We start from the raw sequence: 12,173 nt of genomic DNA on the forward strand, positions 1-12,173 counted from the left end.
GGGGTCAAATAGTAAGAAGACGATCCAGTCCAAACACGAGGAATGTTACACACGTGTGGATTGTTGCACCTTTTACCACTGCTTTGCCTCACCCACACATTCCCTCATACAGACTTTAAAAATTTACCATCGAAAAAAAATGTCTCTGTACAGACTGAATAATTAAAAGTAAAATATGTTTAAGGTTTTGATGTGAAGACATAGTAATTCAGTTAAAATTTTTAAGAAAATGAATGGTAATAAAAATTGCTACAAATAGAAACATCTCTATTTTTCAAAAGTGAAGGCAATTTGCATTTGTAGTATTGACACAAAGTGGATGCACAATTTTTCTTACGGGCCAAATATAATTACACTGCGGGCCAAATTTGGAATTTGACAGCCCTGGATTAAGAGATTACGTAAAAAAAAAAAAAAATGCAACACAATATCAAAAATGGGATCAGAATTAGAAAAAATGAGGTAAAGGTTAAAGATATTATATGTATTGTCCTTTACCAACAAGAAGGACAATGACGCATCAATTACAGAAATAGGAGCCTGTCTCAAAACTTCCCCGGTCAACCGGAATCTTCACGCTTGTGCCATCTTCTTGTTTTAATCCAGAGAGCAATTATGATCTTTGAGGTACTGGCTGGCTGGCTGTTCCAGGTTAAATTTCTCCACAACCAGGTTTCCAGAAGGTTTCAAGCCAGATGCCCCACTGAGCACCTACATTCTTTTATTAGTTCACAGTTCATGTGTTGTGCAAAAGGGAATTGCGTAATCATTTGCACCTCTTTGCTGTGCAAAACAGCAGCACTAAAACACATAAACAGTGTCTTGAAGGAATTGAAGCGCAAAGAAGACTTGCCTGCACATGAAAATGTTATTTATAGATTGCTGGATCTTAAAAAACTAACTAAACGCGCACAAACAACTGCCCATTTCAGTGCTTTTGATTAGATTTTGAATTTCAATTTTCAGAAAAAACAATAATTCACAATGGCGGAGTTCGATATTCTTATTTAAGTCTATAAAGTACAAACATTCAGAAAGTTCCCTCTTGAGTATACTTGAGAACATTCTTGAGCGTTGATAAGAAACACCCTCTGCTAAATGTCACATTTTTCTCAAACATTGTGAGGCTCGGACTGCAAAACACATTTGTTTCATAACAACTGTTGAATACAGCCCATTGTTTCTTGTTCTCCCGTGATAAGAGTAAATTACTTTGTGTTGAACTACAATTAAAGACAGATAAATGAATGTAATCACATCTCTAAAAACAATCATTTAAAAAAAATCACACAAATCTTAAGGTAACATTACAGTAATAGTAATAACATTTTGCATATATGAGAGCGAAAGAGAGAGAGAGAGCGAAAGAGAGAGAGAGAGAGCGAGAGAGAGCAGACAGACAAACAAACAGACAGAGAGAAAGAGACAGACAGACAGAGACAGTGAAACAGACAGACAGACAGGCAGGCAGATCACAAGATCGAAATAAAAGAGCACCGATGTCTACCAAAGTTAGTGTAGTGTAGTGTAGTGAAAGTAGAAATCAGGTGTATCATCGGTGCATGTGCAGAACAGAAATTGAAAAGGAGGCAGGAGGGACTGTGAAGGAGAATTGAAACAAGTTTGCAGATTTAGCAGTATAGAGAAGAGCAGGGACAAACTGGGAGCAAAATTAGTCGATGGGACATTCCTCTGCCCGTTTTATTTCCTGGATTGTTTTTCTGTATACACGACACTGACACGAGGGTTAGTTCTCATATAGCATCTTCAGATATAGTATCAGAACTATAACAGAAGCAGGGTGGCACCTGTGTCCATGGGAATCTGCTTTATTCGACTTTGGAGTCCTGTGCAGCCAAACTTCATTTTGGGATTTTGTACTCTCTGACTTTTCATATATACACTCTCAAGCATGAACTCTGTTGTTTTATTGGTTCTACACACAAACAAGACGGATCAACTGTCAGCAGGGGTCCATACTAATCCTACTGCTGTGTGGTGTCCGTACAGAAGCTGCTCAATGTGTGTGTCAAGTATAGAGTGATCTGTGATTAAGACTGGCGCTCTACAGGATGAGATAACGCCTGCCATCTGGTTGCTTAGGCCCGCCATGTACCGCACCATGCGGCCGAATGCCACTAAACTGTTTCACAATGTGCAGTGTTCTGCCACCAATACTCACAAGTGGATGACTGTTGGCAATCCAAATTTGAATCAGAGGTGAGTGGCGTCGCAGCTTCAAAGGAGTCACAGTCAAATCGAAAATTGCAACCAATATGAGGCTTTCTTCATCTGGTCGGTACTAACATAAATCAATGAAGTTGATACAGTTCACAGTTTTATGTTTTGCAATAAGAATTACCTATTTTCATCATGTCATATGGCTAAAAAGAGAAGCGCGGCGAGTCTGTCACAGAATTATACGAGCAGCTAGTGAATGGGGCGATCAAGAGCCATAAAATATTCACACTCCGTTATTTTTTGCGCAGTGCCTCTCTTTGTTTTATCATTATTATTATTATTGTTATTATTGTTATTATTTTTACAATCATTATTATTATTATTATTATTATTATTATTGTTGTTAGGGATGGGCGAGTACTGATACCAGGTATCGGTATCTGTGCTGATACCAGCCTTATTTCGCAATATCGGTACTCGCAATGTTAGCTGATACCAGTATTGACTGCCCTATTGTGGTAATTTTATGATGAGAAACTAGAAATTAGAATAGAAAATTGTCAATATTTTCCATGCAATTTTAAGGAAAAATGCCTTATGGGAATATAAAAAAATTATCTGTCATTGTTTTTTTAAGGGGCGGCTCGGTGTGGCACTGGGTAGCACGTCCGCCTCGCAGTTAGGAGGGTGCGGGTTCGATTCCACCTCCGGCCCTCCCTGTGTGGAGTTTGCATGTTCTCCCCGGGCCCGCGTGGGTTTTCTCCGGGCACTCCGGTTTCCTCCCACATCCCAAAAACATGCTTGGTAGGCCGATTGAAGACTCCAAATTGTCCCTAGGTGTGAGTGCGAGTGCAAATGGTTGTTTGTCTCTGTGTGCCCTGCGATCGGCTGGCAACCGGCTCAGGGTGTCCCCCGCCTACTGCCCGTTGACGGCTGGGATAGGCTCCAGCACACCCGCGACCCCCGTGGGGACTAAGTGGTTCAGAAAATTTTCTGAAAACACCTAGGGACAATTTGGAGTCTTCAACCGGCCTACCAAGCATGTTTTTGGGATGTGGGAGGAAACCGGAGTGCCCGGAGAAAACCCACGCGGGCCCGGGGAGAACATGCAAACTCCACACAGGGAGGGCCGGAGGTGGAATCGAACCCGCACCCTCCTAACTGCGAGGCGGACGTGCTACCCAGTGTATCACCGAGCTGCCTATTCCTAAATATGATTACTATTATTAATTATTATCATACAGGAATATTGACCAAGTTAATCTGCTTCCTGTTTTTGGTAGTACATCAGGAAACTCAAAAGGCTTTTATCTTTAATCTAGTTCGCTGTTTTTCCTTTCATTCCCCGCTCCCACAGCTTTTCCTGCTTCTGTGGTTATCCGCCTTTTAACATTGTTTTTGAATGTTAACCTGACATGCTATGGTCAAATTAATTTGAGTCAAATGACTTGAGAGGCATATTTTCCCCAAATCCTTGGTTAAGTTCCAAATCGTATAACCGAAGCATTGCAATGCAATTCCAGGTCCCTGTAATAGTCTCTAAATACAAATTTGATGAATGGAAAAAGAGCTCAAGAGTGCACCCCATGTCCCACCTGACTTTTCAACTTGTGTCAATATTGTAGTATATTATATGTCAGAGAAGTGAAGCAAGGAGATGCTGCTGAGTATGCAGAAACAAAATGACTGACTGTTGTAACTTTATTCTCTTGAGAATATCTACTATTACCAGAAAAAATTCCAAGCAAGATAAAGGATCAATTCTGTAAACGTTTTTCCCATGACCGACATGGTTCCTTGAAGGTCGTATTTGCAGGAAACAGGTTTTTTTCTTTGAACAGAGCACCATGCTGTGGTTGAAAAGCACACAGAGCATGAGAGTCAGCCAAATATACGCAAACATGCACTGGGCTGAAAGTCAACATAGAGCTGACGATGTTTTTGATTGATAATGAGGAAAATAAACTCCTGCAATCCACTGCCTGGAGGAGTGTGTAACAACCTTGGCAAATGCGGTGAGAACAGGAAGATCCGAGCGGAGATTTGAACCACAAAGCAAAATTGTGAAGCAGAGGTACCGTAATTTTCGGACTATAAGTCGCGTTTTTTTTCATAGTTTGGGTGGGTGGGCGACTTATAATATGGAGTGACTTATATGTGTGTTTTTTTCAAAACGTTTCCCAAAAAAAAAAAAGTGAAACCGCGATAAACGAACCGCGATGTAGCAAGGGATTACTGTAATTTGAATTTCAAGTGACGTCAGCAGCACGACGCGGCGTGGCGCGGCGGTTGTTTACATAAAGGACAAAGATTGATCACGGGATGACGAAGATGACGAAGGGCCCCACGTACTACCGGCATCATTAGCGGCTTTGTTTCTAAGTGACACGGCGGACGAAGAGTTTGAAGGATTTAAGGATTTGGAGTGACACAGAAGGTTTGAAAAACTATTATGGCTTTTACCCACGCCCGGTCCTACTCTCCGGAGCTCTCTTTCACCTCCGTGGATTGAAGTTGGGGGCCGGCGCTCGGCCGGGTGGCTGTCCAGGGACGGTGGATGGGGCTCGGACATGGCTTTTACGCACGCCCGGTCCTACTCTACCGAGATCTCTTTCACCTCCGTGGATGGAAGTCGAGGGCCGGCGCTCGGCCCGGTGGCTGTCCGGGGACGGTGGATGGGGCTCGGTCATGGCTTTTACGCACGCCCGGTCCTATTCTATGGAGCTCTCTTCCTCTTTCGTGGCTGGAAGTTCACGCCGCCACACGCCTGGAAGTTTGTTTTGTTAAATAAAGAGCCGTTTACCAAACCCACGTCTTTCCTTGAACTTTGTTAACACTACAATATAGTTATATAGTAGATCTGTGGAATAACAACAAGGCTGACGTCAGGGCGCACGCGCGGCGTTGTTGACGAAGGACGAGGAATTTGATCGATGGATTTAATGATTTAGAGTGCACAGATGGCTTGATAATACTATTGCTTATATAGTTGTTATTTGATATCTAATTTATATATCGTTATATGGGCCTGTGGAATATTTTGAAGTGCAAGCGCAGTCAGCTGCGCGCACCCATTGTTGACAAAGGCCGATCGATGGATTTAATGATTTGGAGTGACACAGATGGTTTGATAACATTATTGCTTGTATAATAGTTATTTGATATATAATTTATATATCCTTATATGGGCCTGTGGAATATTTTTGAAGTGCAAGCGCCGTCAGCGGCGCGCACGCATTGTTGACAAAGGACGATCGATGGATTTAATGAATTGGAGTGACACAGATGGTTTTATTAACGTGTTATTTATGTAATAGTTTTTGAATAACTCTGAATTTTACGTCAGGGCCGTTCTCAGCTCTTCGTTTGTGTTTATGCCACGTTAGCATACCTATCCTTTAGCCTGTTGTTGCTCGTTCATGACTGTTCTTGGTGTTGGATTTTGTCGAATAGATTGCCCCCCAAAATGCGACTTATATTCCGGAGCGACTTATATATGTTTTTTTTCACATTTTTGGGCATTTTATGGCTGATGCGACTTGTACTCCGGAGCGACTTATAGTCCGAAAATTACGGTAGTCACAATCAAACATACCACTGTCTTGCCGACTAAGCGTTATGGGCCTTTTCAAAATCATAAAGGAATGAAGAGTCACCAAGGTGTCCCTCTAGGCTCTGTGCAAGGACCCCTTCTCTTTACTGACAGTCCAGTGGTCACTCCCCCTGTCAGGTGGGCCCCTCTTACCCCACCTCTGGTTTTATACATGATGTTAGATAGGGAAAGTGCCGTACCACCTGTCATCAGTCGGTAACACTCTGTCACAGTCACCATGGATACCATAACATCATTCATTCACAGCCATGCCCCTTCTATTGAGTTAATCACCCACCCACACCGGTTTCTGCTCATCAACCATTTCGGCCATCCAACGATCAAGATCCAACGTCACCCGATCCCCTCATTTCCGCAATAAACAGCATTTGGTTGTCCAGTCGGTTTCTCCAACAGAAATTCTTTGATGTTTCTAAAAAGATTCTTAACCCCACTCCTGATACATTTATGTTTTGTTTATGTATGTCAAAATGGAAATATTTTCTTTTAGTTTGTACTGAGGTATCAAAATTAATTGATTAATCAACAAACTGTTGATCAACTTAATCGCCCCGTTTTTTTAATAATCAAGTCATCGTTTACAGCCATTTTTTAACTGAAGATTGTCCAAATCATCTGAATTTAGCCTCTCAAACATAATAATTCTCTGATTTGGCTAAAATACAGGTGTCAAACTCAAGGCTCGAGGGCCAGATACGGCCCGCCACATCATTTTATGTGGCCCACTAAGACAAATTGTGCATCACATTCGTGTGTCATTACTAGAATTGCAAATTGTCTTCACTTTTAATAATATCTTTTCTTTTTAAATATTTGACCAGTTTTTACTCGTCTGATTTGAAAACGAGTTATTTGTCAGTTTGTTTTGTAGCTTTTACTGTATATAATATGAGGTGCTCATTTATTTGGGTTGACAGTCATAATGGCCCTCCGAAAAGAAGCTATGACTACAATGCGGCCCGCGAAAAAAAAGAGTTTGACACCCCTGGTCTAGAACTTTATGAAAGCAGACTGATGAATCATTTGTTTAATAAAAATAAAAAATAATTTGCAAAAGTTTGCGTTTTAGTTTAATTTTTAATCACCAAATAAACAAAAGATAAATGATTAATATGGAGTAAGTAAGTAAGTAAGTAAGTGGGAATTTTTTAAGACACTTAAAAGCAAATAAAATTGTATTTGATTATTAAATTAATCAAAAATCAATAGAATAATTTATTCTTAAAATATTTGAAAGTGACAGCCCTATTTTAATTTTTGTTTTGGATGAAAGGGGCATTTTATTTTTAATATTATGCGATTGTCAAATTTGATCTGACCGATTTCAGTAAATTAACATTTGAATTATTGAAACATATTTGATCGTTTAAGCTTAATATTTGGGTACCCTTGGTTCAGAGTATCCAAATAAAATAAAAGAAACAAAAGTCATTTATCGGCTTTGCACCTGGGTGAGTCCAGGCATATTTCAGGGGTGACCAATCTCCCTGTGACACCCCCTCAAGCTCCGCCAGTGTGTGCTAACAGTAATAATTAACAACCATTGACTTCAGTATCAGAATCTATTTAGGTAAATGCCCCATCCCAATTCACAAGAATAACACAACCTAATGTAAAAATATGTCCTTGTTTCCTGGGCTGATGGCAAAGAGGCCAAACAATTATAATCAAGCTGTGCATCGAAGCTGAAACACGCCAAATATTGTCTGAGAGAGATCAAGAGAGTCGAAAAGTAAAGGGCAGCCTCCCAGTGTGCAAAAGGGATTAGTCAGTTGAGTGAAATCCATTTAAATGGAGGATTAGACTGCATAAACGGTCCACTAAATAAATTCTTCTCACTGTATATTACCTTACAATGCAACAGTGGAAGAGGATGGGGGAGAAAAAACAGGGATGCCCCAAAATAGATAGCAGATATATTTTGTATCATAAAAGTACTTCAGTACCACAACACTGATACCACTTTACCATTTACTATATGGGAGGTTTTATATTATGTAACTTCAAGCTGCTTTCTCTGTTTTATTTCCTGCAGTGTGTTATGAGAATATGTGTCCCACAAAAACTAATCATTTTCACATTTTCCACCCTTGTCAGTCACACTGCAAATTATTTTGCCAATTCGTCAGCACAATGGCTCTCGCTGTTCCGACATTTTCTTCTCTGCCTGCAGACAAATATTTAAGATTCAGTAGTTAATTGGATTTAAATAGCCTGCCGGTCTCTGTTTGCCATGATTCTAATTATGCATCACAGAACGGTTTGTCTCAACAAGCATATTTGTTGTTAACTGGCAGGAAAGGATAATTACATATGCACTATGATCCCACAAAAGAGGGTCAATAATATATAGCTTGAAAATCTAAAACTGATACACACTCAAATTGCGCTAAGAAGCTCATTTTAGGACATGCTCATTTGTCACAGTTACTAATTGTCAGGTTTTTTTTTTATGACAAAAGACGTGAGGTAATTTGATGACAGAAAGTAAACGAGACTTTAGACTAGGTGAAACATGCTCTAAGTTCCGGTGCAGGTGGTGTAACATTACAGAAATCAATTGGAATATATTATTATTATTATTATAAATGTTACCTTCATTATATTTTTAAAAGCACTCTCCCTGATCGCGGTACAACCTTTGCCTCACCTGTGCTGAATTTAAAAGGATGCTGCTTCAATTGGCTGGGAATCAAGTCAGCTGTGATCACTCCCACAACGGTGCAAACGTTTATTTCAACCAGCAACCGTCTATGAAAACGTCAAAAGAACCCACCCAGTTAGATGGCACTTTGCATTCAATTTATTCCAGGCATGAAAATATTAATAAATATGGAAAATATTGACAAAAACATGTTTTATTAAGGTAGGAAAATCACTTATAAACCAGCTCAGTGGGCTAGTGGTAGCGTGTCCGCCCTGAGACTGGAAGGTTGTGGGTTCAAACCCCAGCCGGGTCATACCAAAGACGATAAAAATGGGACCCATTGCCTCCCTGCTTGGCACTCAGCATTATGGGTTGGAACAGATCCGCGTGATTGTTGTAATCTTGAGGCATGCCTTGCGGAGATCAAGCAATGGATGTCTCTCAACTTCCTTCGTCTTAACCCAGATAAAACTGAGATGTTGATAATTGGTCCAACTCGTTTTCAACACTTGTTCAAGGAAACCGCTATAACTATAGATAACCGTACTATCACTCAGAGCGATACTGTAACTAATCTCGGGGTAATGTTTGACCAAACTCTCTCCTTTCAAAAGCACATTAAGAATATAACCAGAATTGCGTTCTTTCACCTTCGTAATATTGCAAAGATTCGTCCGATCCTCTCGACCGGTGATGCGGAAACTATTATACATGCGTTCGTCACGTCGCGCCTGGACTACTGTAATGTACTATTCTCTGGTCTTCCTAAGTCCCGCATCAAAAGTCTACAGTTAGTACAAAATGCTGCTGCAAGGCTGCTCTCACGGACAAGAAAATTTGATCACATTACCCCAATATTAGCCAACTTACATTGGCTCCCGGTCCATTTAAGATGTGACTTCAAGGTTCTTCTATTAACCTATAAATCATTGCATGGCTTAGCGCCTTCGTATCTCGTCGACCTAGTTGTTCCTTATGCTCCGTCTCGTAACCTTCGTTCGCAAAACGCTACCCTTTTAGCGACACCGAGGGCCAAGAAAGTGTCTGCAGGGTCTAGAGCATTTTCTATCCGGGCTCCAGAGCTTTGGAATGCCCTCCCAATGGATATTAGGACTGCTACCTCAGTAGAAACATTTAAGACACGTTTAAAGACACATTTCTATGACATGGCCTTTAACTAACTTGGAGTGGCCGATTCGGCCGGAGTTTGTTTTGTTTTCTCTCCCCCCCCCCCCCTCCCCGGCCGGGGAGGTGGTTAGGTGGCACCCAAGCTGACAGCGGCTATCTGGATTCTTGTGGGCTAATTCAGGTTGGGGGAACTGCAGCTCAACCTCCACAGCCAGGATAGCAGAGGGCTCCTCTGGCAGCCCTTCGCTCTGACTTGGACATCCACTTTTGATTTTCATATTATGTATTATTTGTGCCCTCTCTGCATCCATTACAACCTGGTGATCCTGAAAGGGGGATCCTTCCATCTGTGGTCCCTTCTCAAGGTTTCTCATTTTCCCCGGGCAGGGGTTTTGAGTTTTTCCTTGCCCTTTTGGGAGCTTAAGATCAGGGGATGCTTTGAGAATAATTGTCAATTTTTGTCTATGTGAAGCCCTTTGAGACTGCTTGTGATTTAGGGCTATACAAATAAACTTGACTTGACTTGACTTGAATTGAATTGGGGGGTTAGATCACCAAATGATTCCTGAGCGCAGCACCGCTGTTGCTCACTGCTCCCCTCTCCCCCAGGGGATGGATCAAAATCACACAGGGATGGGTTAAATGCAGAGGACAAATTTCACCACACCCAGACGTGTGTGTGACGACAATCATTGGGATTTTTTTTAACTTTTTTTATAAAGAGCCTTTTTAATAAATGAGTAGACTTAAGCAAAATGAACTTTCATTTTTCTGTTGCATCGGATGATGCACATACTGAAAATTAGTTTACATTAGAAGTTGACAAAAAACTCAATTTTCCAATAACCTGTGTATAAAAAAACACTATTTCAGTCCTGTACTGTGAATAAGTTCCATGTGCCTTATCAAAACAAAATGAAGATGCACATACTGAAAATTAGTTTACATTAGAAGTTGACAAAAAATTACATTTACCAATAACCAGTGTATAAAAAAAACACTATTTTAGTCCTGTACTGTGCATACGTGCCATATGCCTTATCAAAACAAAATGTTTCACAACTCAATATGATGCAATATGATGATGATATGTTTGAACAATCTGACCAAAGGCATCCAGTATATAGAATAGAATAGAATAGAATAGAATAGAATGCCCTTTATACAACTTAGTTGAACAATGAAATTTGGAGAGCTACTCCCTTTCTAGTGCAAAACATTACAAAAATTTAAAAAAGTATAAAGGAAGTCTAAAATAAAAGAATAAGTATAAGTCTAAGAATAAAAGTGAAAGATCTTATTTACAGTATGTTCAATGTGGGTATTTATATTAACATGAATGAGGTATGTACAGAAAGTAAAGTAAGTAAAGCTAACGTTAGCTAACGGAGTGGCGGCTGTGGCTCAGGCAGTAGAGCGGGTCATTTAGTAACCGGAGGGTTGGCGGTTTGATCCTAACTCTGTCACAGATGTAAGAGATTTATTAATTAACCCACACTAATTTATTGTTGCATCTCCTTGTTGTGTAACAAAATGAGCTCTTTGGGGAGACAGTACTAAAAGAACTTTACCTAATTGTCTTTTTTAATGAGGAAATCATTTCACCTGTTTTCATAGAATATTTGCTTTGCTACGAAAAACCGTCACCTTTCCCACTGGGATTAGCTTGTCAGGATAATGAGCGACCGCAAACGAAAGACAGAAAGTCAGCTTGCCTGCAGGTGCCATTCGTCTCCTCTTCCAAGATGAGAACAGTGTTTGCTTGCACACAAAAACTCACACTTTTACACCTGTAGTGGTTATGAAAAAGTATTTTCATTAAGGGGCTTTTACCAAAGCAGAGCGGACAAAGAACTCATTGATTTGAATTAACCTGAGGATTGTTGTTGTTTTTTTGACTGACAAATTGGAAGTGCGTTTTTACAGTGACATTTAAGAATTGTTTCTTTTTTATTACAAATATAAAGGCAAATTCTTTGACTTTTTATTACTAAAAAAAAAAAAGTCTTTGTAGACTTGGGACTTACGCTAAGCTTGAACACATACTGTGCTATGATAGCTAACAGCAAAACTATTTGCAAGTAGGCTAGAACATACTCGCAGGTTTGCTCAAAGGTATCAAAATTCTGCCCAATCTCTATAACAGCAAATTCCTAACAGACAAATGTTGGTGTTTGACAGTTTTATTGTCAATATTATTATTGTCAATATACAGAGCTGCAGTGTACTAGGTGTGCAAAAATAGATAAAATGTGTTGGCATTCTCATCTGGGTATTTTCCTCCATTATATTTTATATTTGTATGATTTGATTTGTGTATTTACTAGCTAACTGATATTATTGGACTGCATTGTGTTGGTCCTTTGTTCCTGTAAGTTTATTTTCAGGTGTTAACTATCATCATAATATTTTACTTACACATGCAATGAGATGCTGCAAAAAAAATTCTTCGGTGACCAGCAGCCCGAATAAGAACGAACGATAACTCTCGAAAACAGATATTTCACAACGCTGCATTCACAGCAGATTTATTTGTACACGAGCAATTTGCAAGCTGGGCAAGAGCAGGCATGGTTTGCAGTGGCACCACCTGAGGATGATTGG

This window comes from Syngnathus acus, chromosome 23, assembly GCF_901709675.1.
Source record: "Syngnathus acus chromosome 23, fSynAcu1.2, whole genome shotgun sequence".
Lineage (NCBI taxonomy): Eukaryota > Metazoa > Chordata > Actinopteri > Syngnathiformes > Syngnathidae > Syngnathus > Syngnathus acus.